Source organism: Perognathus longimembris, chromosome 7 (genome assembly GCF_023159225.1).
Source record: "Perognathus longimembris pacificus isolate PPM17 chromosome 7, ASM2315922v1, whole genome shotgun sequence".
Classification (NCBI taxonomy): Eukaryota; Metazoa; Chordata; class Mammalia; order Rodentia; family Heteromyidae; genus Perognathus; species Perognathus longimembris.
Window position 1 is genome coordinate 74,677,423 of NC_063167.1, and position 18,180 is coordinate 74,695,602.

Here is an 18,180-nt window from a genome sequence, read left to right on the forward strand (position 1 = left end):
GTTATTCAGTCGACTTTAAAAAAATCTTTTTTCCATTTGTTTTGGCCTGAATTACTCTATCACAACACAATAATCACTCATTTACTTACCAGTTTAATAATTAGTGTAGCTTTGCCATTTTAAAATTCTTATTATTTGTGTCATTTTGCTTAGATAAGTCTCATAAAAACATAGCAAGAATTTTTAATGGAGAGGAAGAGGAGTTTGTAGAAGTCAATACTGGTTAAATTTAAAAGCAGCTATTGGCAGGGTCACTGAACTTGTTGGGAAAATTGGTGAATCAGCTTAGAAAATAAAAGGAACCAGGAGGTGGTTAGGCAAACAATAACCCACACTACAGGGTGCCTACTTAGGGTGCCATTTATTTATATCACTATTAACAACACTGCCACCTTAAAAACAATGGTTACATGTCATAAGAAGTCAGAGAAGTCAGTGCCACTAAAATCATCTCACACTTCCTTCTAGAAAGCTGTTTCAGTAGAATCAATGCCTTTAGAATAACCATGTCAGTTTCCTTAGTTGGTGCCAGCCCTTTCAAACTGCTACCTTTTCTCTAGTAAGTAGCAACTTTTAGTTTCAGTTTTTAGGTCACAGGTTGGTAATCAAGGCAAAGTAAACAAGGATCTCAGTGGGAAGTATAAACTTGGGATTGTCTAAGCATTCAGAGCAAGGCCTTCAGGAAATCTATAGCCATATCACTAATTCACTAGGATAAACAAGGAACAGTAGTTGTCTGTTTCCTCTACTTCTTACCACTCTACCTATACAGAATCCCAAATTCCAGAGCTACAGTATTTCTAATTGCCAGTGACAGAAGGGGGCAACCCTAGTCTCTTGCTTCAGTCAGTATCTTAGAACATACCTCTCTATTTTATCAGGTTCCCAAGAAACTCACTGCTAACATCTTTACAAATTTACTACATTAACTACAAGAATGGTATTAACTAAAACTCTTTAATTAAAACTCAACTTCCAAATTTGCCCCATTTTTTAATTTAAAAAGCAGAAATAGATTCAAATTATATTACTGTTGTAATTTTTCATATTTTTCTTACCTATTTGAAGGATGATCTTTATTCATAAAAAATGTAATACATGCCGGGTGCTGGTGGCTCACACCTGTAATTCTAGCTACTTAAGAGACTAAGATCTGAGGATCACGGTTCAAAACCAGCCCAGGTAGAAAAGTCCCTGTGAAACTCTTATCTCTAATATCTCTAATAAACTACTCAAGAAAGCTGTAAGTGGTGCTATGGCTCAAGTGGTAGAACACAAAGAGGCTTGGGGTCAGCACTCAGGCCTTGAGTTCAAGCCCCAGGACAAGCAAATAAAATAAAAAATTACAAGCTCTTAATACTGATCTCAAATATTTTTTACTTCAAAATACTTCATTTGTAGCATAACTTCATTGACTTTTAGTTTCAAACCAAACATATTAGAAAGAAAGCTCGTCAGTGAGCTTTTTATGGAATAATGCAGATGTGCCTCAGTATTTATAACTCATAATCAAGCCCTATCCATACTTATTGTGAATACCAAATGATAACATGGTTTTCATTTTAATTTTGGCTCTGCTCTGCAACAAGAGCCACAATATTTCAAGCAATTTATTTTAAAACTATCTCTTGCTATACCCTCCCCAAGACACCAAGGGAGTCTCTAAGTGACTTTCTTCGCAGTCCCTTCTCCAAGCATGTTGTCCCTAGCTACTTAGATTTCCTCATGTAGCTCTAGGTCGATAACAATCAGTAGAACTCTTTATTCCAAAGTTCTAATCCAACTTTAAATCACTCCAGTTCATGCCGCCTTAAAGTTTCTTTTTTTATTGCATTCGTTTAAATCAGACCAAGGAAAATGCGTGCACTCTACAAATCCATCTCTAAAAGTGATATTTTTTTTAACATTTTCTTTGCTCTAGTTGATGGTCTCTTCTCTTTCCACCCTATTCATACCATTTTGATGTAAACTTATTTTTACCAATCTTTATTAATCCACTTACAAAAGAGCATTTATATTATATCCTATGTCAGATCAATACCTCAAATATATCATAATTTATTGTTATTTCTTACAATATCAGCTCTTTGGAGGAGAAGCTATACCCTATTATGAGTTGTGCATTTCTACCTATAGTAAAAGTTCCTATTTGCTTTAACTGAACCAGTTATAACAAGTTAAGGAAATACAATCACAGAAACAGGATTTTTCTGTATATGAAATGTCAGATCTCTCAAAACCACATTTAAATGTGGTTTCAAAACATGAAAACAGGGCTGGGAATATGACCTAGTGGCAAGAGTGCTTGCCTCCTACATGAAGCCCTGGGTTTGATTCCCAAGCACCACATATATAGAAAAGGCCAGAAGTGGCGCTGTGGCTCAAGTGGCAGAGTGCCAGCCTTGAACAAAAAGAAGCCAGGGACAGTGCTCAGGCCCTGAGTCCAAGGCCCAGGACTGGCAAAAAAAAAAAAAATAACACATTCTTAAATAAACTTTTCTAGGCACAGAAGTCTGCTCTTAAAACTATCAGTAACCTTCTAATTGTTGTATGTTTGTATCTTTCTAAATTTAACCCCCCAAAGCTACATGTAAAATCTTAGTTTGGAAACAGAAGCATACTTCTGCAAAGACTAATCAATTTTGCTTTAGTCATCTCTACTTCAAAAAGCTATCATAAGTTGAGATGAGGCTTTGTTATTTCTTCAAGACAACTATTAAAATTCTTGAAGCAATAGTGTATTAGAACTTACTCAAAAAGACAAAAAAAATTGTATGGGGTAAAAATGTTCATTCATTAGCTCAAAAATATATATAACCCAAATGTTAATGAGAAAATCTTCTCATGGCCATTTCAGTACTGTATATAAAACATATCCATTCTTCAAAACTAGATAGTGTGGAAACATTTTCATATGTACATTTGTAACATATTAAGTAATACATATTTCTGAAAAAAAATCCTTTCTCCCCAAAGCACCACTTAATTATACATAAGGCCTCTACTGATCTGTGTAGTGAACTATAATGGCTTAACTACTGATTCCAATTAGGAGGGGGGGAGGCCTGCGGGGAGGGGGGCAGGACACTACCTTCAAGAATCATGATCAATAAATGATTCCATTTCAATTCTCATTTGATAAAAGTCTCTTTCAAGGGCTTTAACCAAACTCCTGTTCAACAGTCTGTACAAAAATATTTTAGTTATTTGTACATTAAAAAGCATCAAAATCTGTTGAGACGTGGATACTTAACCATAAAAAAGGACACCAATTTATTCCTAACTGTACATTCCTAATAATAAATACTCAAATACCTTATTAAGTAACCTGAAAGGCCTAAAAGCTACCACTCATGTTTAGAAGCAAAAAGGCCTCTAGAGACTCTGGAGACAAGCCCTCCCCCACACACTCCTTGGCTGCATGCCTAATGTCATGAAAGCCAGCCAAAGGATGATGTTATCTGGGGAGGCAACTGAAATCTCTGAATTCTAAACAAGTTTTCAGGTCATAAAACTAACCTCTAAAAAGTGACCATTAAGGAAAACTAAGAAGCACCTATTCAATCTTGGCATAAACCACCCTGGTAAAAACCGGGAGAGCCACAGTACTAATCATCTACTTTACTCCAAATTCACAGAACAATGCCAAAGAAGGACAGAAAATAGATGTAAGTGGCCAACTCTTACTACCCTTGTACAAGAGGACAATAATGCCGCAAGCATGTTCAGAAATAGGAAATCTAATTCATGGTGATAGAGGTCAAAGGTGCCAGTAGTTACTTCTGAAAGGAAGAACTGACATAAAGAGGCACAAGGCTCTTTCAGTGCAGAAAATGTTCTGCCTCATGATCTAGGTAAAAGTTCCTGGTGTATTTGTATGTAAAGATTCACTCAATAATAATCTTAAGATCTGTGTACTTCATCACAGAGTCTGTAAGTTTTACCTAAACAATTCACCAATGACAAAATCTAAATACCTCTACTCAATTTCTACTTTCAAATAAATCTAAATTATAATCACAAAACACCAATAAAGAAAAGATGGAAGTGTTTTTTTAAACTTGATATTTGTTCCAGCATTTTTCTTAACTCTGCATCATACTAACTCAAAGAATCATTCACATTCCAATATATATTACCTGTTCACCATACACACATACACACACACACACACACACCAAAACCAAAATTCTCAAACTGGATTCAAGTCATTCTATTTATTACTGGCTTTGATATCCAACTCCTACTTTAATTCTCATTAATTCCTTAAAAGATTCTTCTTCTCAATCATTCAGTTTTCTCAGTCATCCTTTAATGTTTCCTCCAATCCTTGCTACATACTCTTGAAAAAGACTGCCAGTATCTGCACTATCCAATAAAGTAATTTTGTGGCTACTGAACTAAAATAAAGTCTGGCTAGTTTGAATTTTGAAATATGATTTTAGTAGCACTGGATTTTGAAGGCTTGAGATGAAATGGGAAGGGAAAAGTAAAATGTATTTTTGTATGTTAAAACATATTAGGTATGCTGAGTTAACAAAAGTTAATGCAATTTCAGCTATTCTATTGAAATTGTGCCAGGTACCAGTGACTCACACCTTTAATCCTAGCTACTCAGGAGGCTGAGATCTGAGTGTGGTTCAAAGCAGGAAGTTTGTGTGACTCTCATCTCCAATTAATCACCAAGAAGCCTGAAGTAGAGCTGTGACACAAGTGGTAGAGCTTTGAGCACAAAAGCTCAGGACAGCACCTAGGCCCTGAGTTCAAGCTCCAAGACTGGCAGAAAAAAAAAAAGAGTTGAAATTGTATTTGTGGCTAAATTCATACTTCTCTTGAGCAGTGGTGGTATATACAACCTATTTATAAATGACTCGCAAATTATTTTTTCTTCTTTGACATATTTTTTGCATAAAACATTTTGAAGTATGCATACATTTTAGAAAGGCTGAGCTAATCATGTATTGCCTCATGTATTTTTTTCGTGGTAAAGACAGTATTCTCGGAATTTTCAATAGCATTAAATATAATCATGATACCTTATATCTTTGAATGTATGCCAAAAATGAAAGAAATCAATATTAAGCTTTTTTTTTTTTTTTTTTTGCCATTCCTGGGCCTTGGACTCAGGGCCTGAGCACTGTCCCTGGCTTCTTTTTGCTCAAGGCTAGCACTCTGTCACTTGAGCCACAGCGCCACTTCTGGCCATTTTCTATATATGTGGTGCTGGGGAATCGAACTCATGTGTAGGAGGCAAGCACTCTTGCCACTAGGCCATATTCCCAGCCCCTAAGCTATTCTTTTTAAAATAATGTTACTAATGACTGCTAGTAACTAAATAGGATTTAAATCCTCATTAGTTGTTGGGGTTTTTTGGATGAAGTCTTCAACATTTTGGCCAATATCACTGTACCATCGTCCAACAGCTAAGACAAAGAGCCTTTATATGGTGTTTTGAATAAACAATATGAGCAGTAAGACACTATCTGAAGTAAGAGTAGGAAGAAAAATGTTTTTATAATGCTAAGTTTTAAAACCAGGGGATAAAACTTTCAAACTGTTTAATCAGGTAGAAGTACAGACATATAAAAAGACAGGAGGCAGAATATAAAGGGCTCATCTTCAGAATCAAGATACATCTAGGTTAGAATCTGGAGGTTCCACAGCTTACTATTTACATGACCAGAGTCTAATGTGTTCCCTTATGTGTAAACTGAGCACTATTATAAGGAGAAAACAGTGGATATTTTAATTATATAATTTGTCAGTGCCATCTCCCTTTGATTCTGATGATTAAATAATGGTATAAAATTATGGGTGACTTCTCAGTTTTATTTGTTTTGTTTTTGTTGCCAGTCCTGGGGCGTGGACTCAGAGCCTGAGCACTGTCCCTGGCTTCTTTTTTTGTGCCAGCACTCAACCTCTTGAGCCACAGTGCCACTTCCGGCTTTTTCTATGTATGTGGTGCTGAGGAATCGAACCCAGGGCTTCATGTATATGAGACGAGCACTTTACCACTAGGCCATATTCCCAGCCCTGATGTCTCAGTTTTATACATTGCTCAAAATCCTTTTTACACATAGTTGTAATGATTAGCATATCATATTCACACCTCATGTGAATTTAAAATTATTTTTAGCTACTTTTTACAATTTTATTATAAAGCTTAATTAAGATTAGTTTGTTGTAGCAAAGGTAGGTAGTAGATAACTAAAGTGGGAAAAAGATAACATTTATGCCAGTAAAGGAAGACATGTACAGGTGTTGTGAGCGGAAAGAGCACAAACACACACAAAAGAAACTAGCAAAAGGCAATGATACATACGTGTGCATGCCCCCCTCCCCCACCCCTACACAAATTAAATCATGCAAATCAGCAAAAGTGAATTCTCGTTTGGGGGAAATTTCCCCAACCCAGACTACTGACTGACAATAACACATCATTCCCCACTCCAATCTAGCTACTGTGCCAGCCGTTTCTCACTCTCCTCTAGGGTTTCTATGTATATTACATGGAATACAGATAGCCACTCACCTTCTTCTCACTACTAATGGCTTCCACCACTGTCATGGTCAAAAAATTAACAGAGGGTAAAAGAAGCTTAGGATGTTGTAATGAAGACAAATCAACACCTGGCTGGGAAGTAACTTCACTAAAATCCCTCATTCCCAGGTACTATACACTAACCCATTAAGTCATTTAATGGGAAGTACTCATGAAATATTTAAACTGGCTGCTAAGTCTTGCCTTAGACTCAAAAAGCCCACTTTGATGCCAGTTTCTCATTTTCTTTACAACAATGTCATCTTCGTAGACATGACCTCAAAACTGGGAAAACAGAAAAAGCACCTTACTCCCAATCATAGTTGTTGAAATTTTTAACTTACTACAGAAAAAAGTGAGAGAAACTTACTATTTTTAATAACTGACATTTAGTATTTACTGTGTACTACAAAAAAACTGTATATAAGTTCTACAATGTGAACCCGATACCTCCAAAGTGGTATTATCATTAAATGCACTTGTCTATTGCTCACATGGCTAAATTTGAACTTTACTTTTTTTTTTTTTTTTGGCCAGTCCTGGGGCTTGGACTCAGGGCCTGAGCACTGTCCCTGGCTTCTTTTGCTCAAGGCTAGCACTCTGCCACTTGAGCCACAGCGCCACTTCTAGACATTTTCTGTATATGTGGTGCTGGGGAATCGAACCCAGGGCCTCGTGTATATGAAGCAGGCACTCTTGCCACTAGGCCATATCCCCAGCCCCTTGAACTTTACTTTTAAACTTATTCCTTCCTGCCTCTTTATATATGTGAAATTACAGATGCAAGTGTGCTTCTATACATACACAGAAATAACATACACTATGTGTTCTTACGATTCAGCAAATCAGTAGTCAGCAAAGGCATTTATTTAGTTCTACTAGGCAAGGCAGCTGTCTACCTTCACAAACCACTCAACTGCACACTGGGAATCACTCCTCCAGTAAATGGTGCTTAAAGGTAGTGGTTACATTGAACATCACCTTCAAGAAACCTGTAATACATGTGTGCACAAGAAGCTTCTAAATAAAACAATGAACACTATGGGGAATTAAAACATTCATCTTTAAAAAGCTACACAAATAATTGTCTAGCTGGCTCTCTAACATGTTTACCTGATACAAGAAGTATTCACAGAGTTGGGAATGTGGCTTAATGGTAGGAGTGCTCAACATGTTTTAGACTTTGGGTTCAATCCTGTCCCCTCACCACCTACCTGCAAAAAAAGTCTTTACCACACTTTTTCCTCCATTTAAATAATACACTTGGGCTGGGAATATGGCTTAGTGGTACAGTGCTCGCCTTGCATGCATAAAGCCCTGGGTTCAATTCCTCAGCACCACATAAACAGAAAAGGCCAGAAGTGGTGCTGTGGCTCAAGAGGTAGAGTGCTGGCATTGAGCAAAAAGGAAGCCAGGGACAGTGATCAGGCCCCGAGTCCAAGCCCCAGAAGTGGCAAAACACATAATAAAATAAATAATACACTTGCTGAAGAAAACTTACTACACAAAATCTCTATGTATCACTTTAATCAGCTTTATCCAATTCCACCAAAATCTAGTTAAAAATCAATTCTTTGGAACTTATACTTACCTATACTTTTATTAAACCAAAAATCCAAGAATTCTTAATGAAATGAGAAGACTACAGGTACAGAAATCAAGAGGTAAGATGAACACTAGCAGGAGAGTGGAAATTTCTAGAAAAACCAACCCTAATACAGTATAACTTTCCCTCACTAAGAAAAGTATGTTCTGCTAGGCTTCTCCTTTTTCTCTTGAAGTCATCTGCTTTTGTCCTGGGAAGTCAACTCATAGAACTTTACTGTTTTTCTTGATGTCTCAAGTGTCAAAAGGGTCTCCTTTCTGTTGTTCATTTCCTGAGACAGGGTCTCTCTGTGGTGCAGGGTGGCCACAAACTCAAGATCCTCCTGCCTCGGCCTCCCCCAGTGATGGGACCACATTTGTACAGGACAACACCTGTGTTACCTCTAATCTCAAAGGATTTATTTATTTTTTATTTATTTATTTATTTATTTTGGCCAGTCCTGGGCCTTGGACTCAGGGTCTGAGCACTGTCCCTGGCTTCTTTTTGCTCAAGGCTAGCACTCTGCCACTTGAGCCACAGCGCCACTTCTGGCCGTTTTCAGTATATATGGTGCTGGGGAATTGAACCCAGGGCCTCATGTATATGAGGCAAGCACGCTTGCCACTAGGCCATATCCCCAGCCCTCAAAGGATTTATTTTTAATTTAAATATACAAAAGCATACTAACTCAAGCAACTACACAACTCAATTTTTGGCAGATGAGAAAATGAAAGAGTAGCTAGGATCTGGTGGCTCATGCCTGTAAATCCTAGCTACTCAGGAGTCTGAGATCTTAGGATCATAATTCAAAGCTAACTCAGGTAGGACAGTTTGTCAAACTCTTAGCTCCAATTAACCACCAAAAAGCAGAAAGTGGAGTAGTGGCTCAAGTGGCAGAGCAATACCCTTGAGCAAAAAAAGCTCAGGGACAGGGCCCAGGCCTGAGTTTAAGCCCTAGGACAAAAAAAAAGGGGGGGGGGGAGAAATGGAAGGAAATTAAAGAATAGAGCTGAGGCCTTAAAGGATAAGAAGACGTCCTTTCAAAGTGGACTCCAGGGCTGGGATATGGCCTAGTGGTAAAGTGCTCGCCTCATATACATGAAGCTCTGGGTTCGATTCCTCAGCACCATATATACAGAAAAAGCAGAAGTGGAGCTGAGGCTCAAGTGGTAGAGTACTAGCCTTGAGCAAAAAGAAGCCCAAGGACAGTGCTCAGGCCCTGAGTTCAAGCCCCAGAACTGGCAAAAAAAAAAAAAAAGTGGACTCCAGCTTCCAGAATAAAGACTGGATTGATCTGGTGTGCCATTACCTTGTAGGTCTCAGGTGGTACTTGTTTGTTTCTTTTAAGAGAGGGAAGAAGAAAATACTTTAGCTAACCAGCAGGGTGAGCTAGTGACAGAATCAATTTAATTTTCAAATTCCTCAAAATTTAATGGTATAAATGGCTTGCATTATTAAAAGTAGGTATCTCTAATAAACCTTAATCAGAAATACCACTTCCAGAATTACTTCCACTAAAGCAACACTTGTTAACTTTGTTCTATACTTAGGTTAAACATGAAAAATATTTCTTAAAAAAATAAAGTCTTTGAGTATCCAAATTATAGCATTAATCATTCATTCTCATGCTTTATTTTGCAAGGTTAGTAATTTTTTAAAGACTTAAAAGCTCTTTTTTAACAAGTCTGCTAAAACTAAATGTTCTACAAATTAAGGTTAGATATTTCAACATGTCAATTTCTAGATTTGCTACAGGTGCCTTACTGACAGAAAAGAAAGCCTAAAAGTATTCTCCCAGAAATAAGATCCACTCTCACTCCAATTCAGAAAAGAATCCAAATACTCAATTCTTACCAAGTGTCTTGAGGATGACAGAAAGACAGGCCTGAATGGTTTCTGAAGAGTCTTCACCATCTTGTGACTCTCCATGAATCTCTTTTCCCATTCTTCTACTGATTAATCTCAATTCAACCAAAACTCTCTCTCCTATAACTTGAATGACACACTAAACTTCGGAAAAGCACTTAAGATTTCCAAGTGACAGATTCACTTTATAATTACAAATAATCTCTAACTTTATCAGAAGACAAAGTGCAATTAAGACTGCTCAGTGTTGAAAATTATGAGCTAGCTTAATCTACTTTCTTAGGAAACTCGGCAATTTCAAAGCACCTAAAATGATACAGAAGAACCTCAAAACAATTTAACAAACTTTTTGTCAAATTTTACATTGAAAACATACACATCACTGTAGGATCCCACCCTACATACTAACCCTATATGTTGAATTTCCTAAGATATTTGTTGTAGTAGCAAGTAGTAGTGTACAAAAGTCATTTTAGAAAGGGGCAGTGTATTTTCCACCTTAACCATCACAAAATGAAAGGTACCAGGCAGCTCTGTTTCCAGTGTTTATCTCATGTCTTCTGTAGCGTCTGGTGGCAGTTATTTTAGACTTTCCAAGATTATCAAGCATTTAGATGCTTCTTTTATATTTCTAAGTCAAATATGCTACTACAAAATCTCAAAACTCATAAGCAACAGTGATTTGACAGTATTTAATTAAGTATTTTTCTGGTTTGTTTTTAACCATTATAAATGGTATATTCACTTCATCCCAACAGTATGACAAATGATGGGACAGATGTTTGAAGAAAATTTTCCATTATGCCACCAACTTAGTTGTCCTCAATATACTGTAGAGGAACTAAGTATAGCAGAGTCCTTCCACTGTAAATTTGTACCATTTTACTAATGTTAATGGATCTACTCAACAAGACTGTCCTTTTTCTAAAGAAAAAGCTTAATAAGGGAATATACAAAAATGGAAGTCATAATAATTAAAAGTTCAAATGTCATTTTGAACATAAAAAATCTAAGATAGGGATCTAAATGTGCTTTAAATCCCTTCAAGTAATTCTAGCAATGCCAACTACAAAACAATTGTTTGAAAAATTGTTCTTTAGTATTAAACTTCTATATAGAGTATGATGTAAAAGGAGTGAAATATGCTTTTTAAAAAAGCCATGATTTTTAACAGCAATATACCGACCATGCTGTAATATTAGTAAGCCATTCATGTTTCACTTGTTAAAATACAGCTAAACTGGGCTGGGGATATAGCCTAGTGGCAAGAGTGCCTGCCTCGGATACACGAGGCCCTAGGTTCGATTCCCCAGCACCACATATACAGAAAACGGCCAGAAGCGGCACTGTGGCTCAAGTGGCAGAGTGCTAGCCTTGAGCAAAAAGAAGCCAGGGACAGTGCTCAGGCCCTGAGTCCAAGGCCCAGGACTGGCCAAAAAAAAAAAAAAAAAAAAAAAAATACAGCTAAACTAAAACCTCTATCCTATAAGTAGCCTCTTCTCATGAAACCTACCAATATACAATACTGCAGACACCAAGTTTCCTTGAGATTACAAATGACACTGATGGCAAAGAAGTTGTTTCCTTTCTTTGAGGAACTTTAGTTATGGGTTGTTTTTTTTTTTAATGTTTCCTTCTTACAGGACTCAAAAATGTAATCACATTCCTGCAGAGTGGGAATAAACTACTGCAAAGAAGCAAACCTAATGCATCACCCAGATTCAATAAAATTGGCATTAGGACTGGCCAGGCAGATATGTACACTTGGGTGTTTCTGCTGAAATTTATTAACTTGCTTACAGAAGGAGATAGCCGTTTCACGTTCCAAATTGGTTGTGTATACCCTCCCCCACCTCATTGAGTTTAATGAGCACACAAAATCTGAGGACTAAAATGTAAGTTTTATAACAACTACATTTAAATCAAATAGTACTTCATCAAACCGTTCAAGCCAAAACTTTCTTTTTCTGTCCACTAATGGCTAAAACCACGGATGGATCCCAACATGAGAGTCGTCTGTGAAAGCCTGGTAACCAGAAACCTGTTAAGCTCCACCAACTAAGTTTCCAATCACTGAGAAGGGTCTGTCTGAAACAACTCATCTTCGGATTTTCGGGGAGCAGTGGAGCACACCTGCATTTTCCTCGGGCTGAGATTAAGCTCCCAGGGACACAAAAAGGCCAGGGAAATCAGCCTTGGAGAGGCAAAAGCTTTAGCTGGACATCCACCAGACCCCGGGGACCCCGACACGGCGAGCGCTCTACCTCTGGAGGCGGTGCGGTGGCTCCCAGGCACCTAGCGGGTCGGGACCGGACGGTGAGTCCGGGCCGCGCCCGGGGAGGGGTGTGTGTAGTTCGGGCCGGGGCCAGGGCCGGGGCCGGCGGGGAGAGGTGGAGGTAGGGGCTGAGCAGCCGTCCGGGAGCGGGACGCAGGGCGCAAGGGTAGGTGACGGCTCCCCCCATCGACCGCCCCGTTACTCGGACTCAGGGCAGCGCTATGGCGCCCGCCAGGCTCCCCCGGCCGCTCGACCTCGGCCCCTACCCGCGGGCGCACACGGGCCGCTCGGCTCCGGGTGACTCGAGAGAACCCCCCCACGTCCAGGGCCGGGCCCGGCGCCTTTGTGTCCGCCGCCTCGGGCGCCTCCGACGGCCGCGGCCGCCCGCCCTCCCCCGCCCCGCGCCTCTCCGCCCCCCGCCGGTCCCGCCCCGCGGCGGCCGCCGCCGCTCACCTCAGGCTCCGCGGCCCCCCGCGGCCGCCGCCGCCGCCGCCGCCGCCTCCCCGAACCCGGGGCCTGGGCTCCCGGTGCGGCACCAACTCCGCCTCCTCGGCCGCCGCCGCCATCTTAGCCTGTGCGGCAAAAGGCGTCCTTTTGGATGGTGGGGACCCAGCCCAGGGCGTAGCTCCCCGGGCCCGGGCGCCGGAGGCCGGGTCCCCCCGCCCCGAGCGCCGCCGCCACCCTCAGTCCCGCCGCCGCCAACCCGCCCCCGAGGCCCGAAAACCCCCGTCCGGGCCCCCGGCGAATCCGACCAAATCACCCCCGAAACTCACAGTTTGGTGCCGTGTGCGTCAAACCGGGGCGACGTTGGGAGCGCGCGGCGTCCCCGCGTCACGCGCCGCTCCGTGCGCGGCTCGGCTCCGCGGCCCCCTCCGCGCCCGCCCGGGCCCGGCTCCCACGGCGCAGGCGCGCGGCTTTCCCGCCTCGGCCGCCGCGGACCGCGGGGGTGGCGGCGCGGCGCAGCGCGGCGTGGTTTCCTCGGGCCAATTAGGACCCACCGGGGGCGGGGAGTAGGGGACGCCCCTGGGGCACCAAAGCGCCCTGTGGTCCCCTCCCCCGCAGCCGACCGGGACCACTCCCCTCCTCGGGCTGTTCCCCGCCCCAAAGTAAGCACACTCCAAGTATGGTGGTGACCCAACTCGGGGAGACTCGGACTCTGGGCCTGCCCGGGCCCTTTAAGGTGGAGCAGGCCTCGCCTCGGCCTCTCCACTACCACCAGCTTGCCCAGAGGCCTTTTATTTTCCAACAGCTGGAGCATGCAGTCCGTGCCAGGCAATGGGCAGGGTTTAGGATCTTAAGGGGACCCATTGGGTCCAGATCCAATGGCCGGGCAAAACTCATCCAAGGCGGCATAGAACTCTAGGAGCAGCACTGCTGACCCTAAAGAGGGCCCTGGGTTGGATCAGATGAGGACACTTGCTCTCCACTTACTCAATCTGCCTGTTTCTCCGAGTTAAAGTTCTACCAGAAGTCTCCGAGGTGCCAGTGAGCTCTTCCAAGAAGCAGTGGAGGATCCCAGAACTCTCCCTTTCTCCACAGGCCTCCACCAGGGCGAGCTGAGAGCTGAGAGCTGCCCTGCCCACCTACTGCACCCAGAGATCTCCAGCCCACTACTCACGCCTTACCCTTTGGCTTCTTTGGTCCTCTGTTTTGTCATTGAAAAACTCAAGAAGGCTTCATTCGTTGAGCAGCCATCATGAATGATGATCCTCCAATCCCAGGATGTTATTGGTGTTCAGAAAGAGAAAGTCTCATGTAAAGGACAGTACCTCCATCCTCGCCAAAGCGTGGGTTCCATTGAATGGATATTCCACTGAACATGCTAATTAATGAACACTCTAGATAAGAATAGTAACACATGAGTTTTCGCTATGATGTACCAAGCGTTATTTTTTCAACTTGTTTAATTTCTTTCCAACCTAATGTGGCAAAGAGATTAGATAATTTTCTCAGAATCCTACAGCTCTTCGGGGCTCTTTCCAAATACAAATTGCTCTCTGCGAGTATACAAATGAGTGGTGCCTGTTCCCCTCATCCCCCTGTCCCTTAGATCATTTCATTTGGAGAAACCTTTGAAACGATATTCTCTTGAGGGAACAGATGATACTTTATTAAATGAAATGTACTTATTACCTGACGCATGTATATGCAACCCCTCCATACATCATTTCCGTAATAATAAAGTAAAATAAAAAGTGGAAAATTGGACATTCTGTCTTTACTCTTGAATTGACAACAAATAAAAATACGCATTGTGGAAATTCTCACATTATGTTAACTACTGAAGCCCTTACTACCAACCAGGCACCAGTGGCTGGCCTTTAATCCTACCTATGCGGGCGGCTGAGATCTGAGGACCACAGTTCAAAGCCAACATGTGCGACTCTTTATCTCCTATAAACTACTCAAAAAAGCCCAAAGTGTCTCAAATGGTAGAGCGCTCATCTTAAGCAAAAGAAGCTCAGAGACAGGGCCAGGCTCAGAGTTCAAGCCCCAGGACACACACACACACAAACACACACCCCACCACCACCACCACCAGCAGCAGCAAAAACTCTGATGTACACCCACTGACTGACGTGAGAGATCATACCACAAACAATTAATAACCACTCAGAATTCAACAATGCTTAAGAAATTGTCTCCCTAGTAAAACTAGTACTTTATAGTGGTAATCAGCAATTATACTGTATGACTATAAAGGAATGATGATAGAAGTAATCATAGAAATAAGTATCAAAAATATATAGAAAACTGTATGAATGAGAGAAAATCAAAGTACAGAATGCTTGAATAAGAATGATAAATAGGGCTGGGAATATGGCCTAGTGGTAAAGTGCTCGCCTTGTATACATGAAGCCCTGGATTCGATTCCTCGGCACAACATATATGGAAAAGGTCAGAAGTGGCGCTGTGGCTCACATGGTAGAGTGCTAGCCTTAAGCAAAAAAAGAAGCCAGGGACAGTGCTCAGGCCCTGAGTTCAAGCCCCAGGATTAGAAAAAAACAAAACAAACAACAATGAAAAATAATAATTTGGGCAACTGGAAAATTCTAAGGCTCTGTTATATATTTGAATACCAAAACATTTCAAATGAAATTACAATTGAGACTAAAATTCCAAATGTAGAAACACTGACCCTGGGAGAAAAGTCATGACACTGACTCATTGTGAATAAAATTTTTGATGAATAACCTGGTAAAAACTTCTACAAAAGAAAAAGAAAAATCAGAAATGAACTACTGTTAATATGTTAAACATCTAACTATTAGTACAATGTATGAGTCCATGAAAAATTTCTGTGAATGAAATTATCTAATTAAACAGTCTCAAATGACATGCTTAAATGAAAATATAACTTAGTCATGGACTTTAAAAGTGTTTTTTTAAGAAAAAGAAAACCAGAAAATTCTCATTCCAGTACTTCTAAATTCCAGCCAAAGAATTAAACATTAATCTACTATCCTAGAAACTAAGTTTTGAATTTTGCTAGTTTGAGACCCACCTCTAAGTATCAAAACTATAAGGCAAACCACTTTTGTAGAACTACAAATAGTCCAGTACGTTATTGGGGTGGAGGTAGGGAGGGTGTTTAGAATAGACAATAGAGAATGATGCAAACAAGAACCAATTTTATATTTATTTTTGTCCCACACTGACCCCAACACAGCCTTACACGTAGTAGGTATGCAGTAAATAATTCCATTCAATTTCACCAACATCTACTTTTTTTTTTTTTTTTTGCCAGTCCTGGGCCTTGGACTCAGGGCCTGAGCACTGTCCCTGGCTTCTTTTTGCTCAAGGCTAGCATACTCTGCCACTTGAGTCACAGCACCACTTCTGGCCATTTTCTGTATATGTGGTGCTGGGGAATTAAACTGAGGGCTTCATGTGTAGGAGGCAAGCACTCTTGCCACTAGGCTATATCCCCAGCCCCCAACATCTACTTTTATAAGTCACTGTACTATATACTGGTAAAGAAAAAAAAACAGTTGCCAGTGACTCATATCTGTAATCCTAGCTACTTGAGAGCTGAAATCTGGAAGCCAGCCCAGGCAGCAAAGTCCAAGAGACTCTATCTCCAAAATACTCAACAAAAAGTTGGACTGGAGGTGTGGCCCGAATGGTAGAGCATCAGCCCAGCAAGTACAGGGCCCTGAATTCAAACCCTGATAGCAGGAAAAAAGAAGACAGTTCCTTGCAGATATACTATGATTAACATTAAATTTTTAAAAAGGAACTGGATTTTTTTAAGATGCTACATAAAAAAGGAGTGAAGTTTGAGGCTTACCCAGGCATCATTAGTGAGATTATATTTTGAACAGAAGTGGCTTTGGTTGCCAAAGATTGTATGGGAGCTGGAGGTAACAGGTTTACATTTTTAGGCTGGCAAAGTTAGCACAAGATCCTATCTGAAAAACTACAAAAGGACTTGGGCATTACTCAAATGGTAGACCACTTGCCTGGCAAATGTGAGACCCTCAATATCTAAATAAAGGAATGAATAGAAAGTACACACTTGCACAAAGGTTTACACAAGACATTTACATCATCGTTGTATTGGTAATAATGCCTAGCTGGAAATAATCCAAATGCCTGTCAAAAGATGAATGTATAAGCCAGTCTCTCTCAAAAGAATCTTCACTCTTTAATTGTGTGATGACTGTATGAGGTGAAACATTAGAAAATGCAAACCAGACTAGTGACAGGAAGGAGAGGGAGGAAGAGGCAGATATGGGGGTGGCATTATAAAAAGATATGAAGCTGGTGGTTTATGCCTGTAATCCAAGCTGCTCAGGAGGCTGAAATTGAGGATCCGTGGTTTAAAGCCAGCTGAGGCAAGAAAGTCCCCCAATTAACTCCCTAAAAACTGGAAATGGAGCTGTGACTTTAAGTGGTAGAGAGCCTTGAGCACAAAAGCTCAAGGACAGTGCCAAAGACCAGAATTCAAGACCCAGGACCAACAAACAAATAAGCCACAAGGAAATCTTGGAGGGATTCATATGTTCATTATCTTGGTTGTAATGATTATTTCACAGGTGATTTATATCAATGCTTATCAGAATGCTTTATATTTATTATATACTTTAACTGTGTACAGTTTGTTTCAATATAAGTTTCAATAAAATGCAAAAATTTGAGAGGGAAGAAAAGGGGAGGTTGCTTGAGGAGGCAGTATAGGAAGAGTATTAGGGTTAGACTTGGAGAACAGCGAAGAAAACCTCTGTTTGGAATGTCCTACAGATGACTTTTTTTCTTTTGTTCCATGGTATCCATTTGGCATATAAGGTGACAGCAAGGCTTTCTGTACAAAGCAAAGTGAAGGAGGCAGACAGATGGGTTAAAGAATGTAGAACAAGTTTGAAATAGATGTTGTAGAGAGCCTAGACCCAGAATGCTTGGCATTTGGATAGAATTAGAGTTCTGCTGATAACACAGACCAAGGATATACAGTGACACCCTTGTATCCTTATCTAACTTCTCTGGGGCATATCAATAGTACAGGCAAAGATACTGCCCTCTCTTCTCAGAAAACATCTCCCAAGCCCAGTGATGGTGATCCTAGCTACTCAGGGGGCTGAGATCTGGGATCACAGTTCAAACCCAGCCCTGGCAGGAAAGGCTGTGAGATTCTTATCTCCAATTAACCACCAGAAAACCAAAAGTGAAGCTGTGGTTAAAAGTGGTAGAGTGCTAGCCTTGAGCAAAAAGAGCTCAGAGCAGCACCCAGGCCCCAAGTTGAAGCCCCATGACCAATAACAACAACAACAAGAGAAAATATCTCCCCAACTTCTTTATTCTGGAAACACTCAGATGTCCATGACATTTGCCCTGTTATTGTGCCAGACATTTTTCATTTTTTCACTTAGAGATTTTATTTGTTTCTGTGCTAGTCCTGGGCACTAATCCTGA

The 18,180-nt window shown here is 40.9% G+C and overlaps 1 protein-coding gene across 7 annotated transcripts in view; it reads right to left on the reverse strand.

Moving 5' to 3' along the window:
• Positions 1-13,195, reverse strand: part of Znf644 (zinc finger protein 644) — an 84,414-nt gene extending 71,219 nt beyond the window's left edge. For 4 of the 7 annotated variants that reach the window (XR_007211673.1, XM_048351949.1, XM_048351945.1 and 1 more), the window contains exon 1: positions 13,041-13,160. The gene's annotated coding sequence lies outside the window, so the exon portion shown is untranslated. Of the gene's footprint in view, positions 1-12,256; positions 12,620-13,040 lie in introns of those variants that run through there. The other 3 variants (XM_048351948.1, XM_048351950.1, XM_048351946.1) reach the window with 3 other exon arrangements.
• Between the last annotated feature and the right edge of the window lie 4,985 nt (positions 13,196-18,180).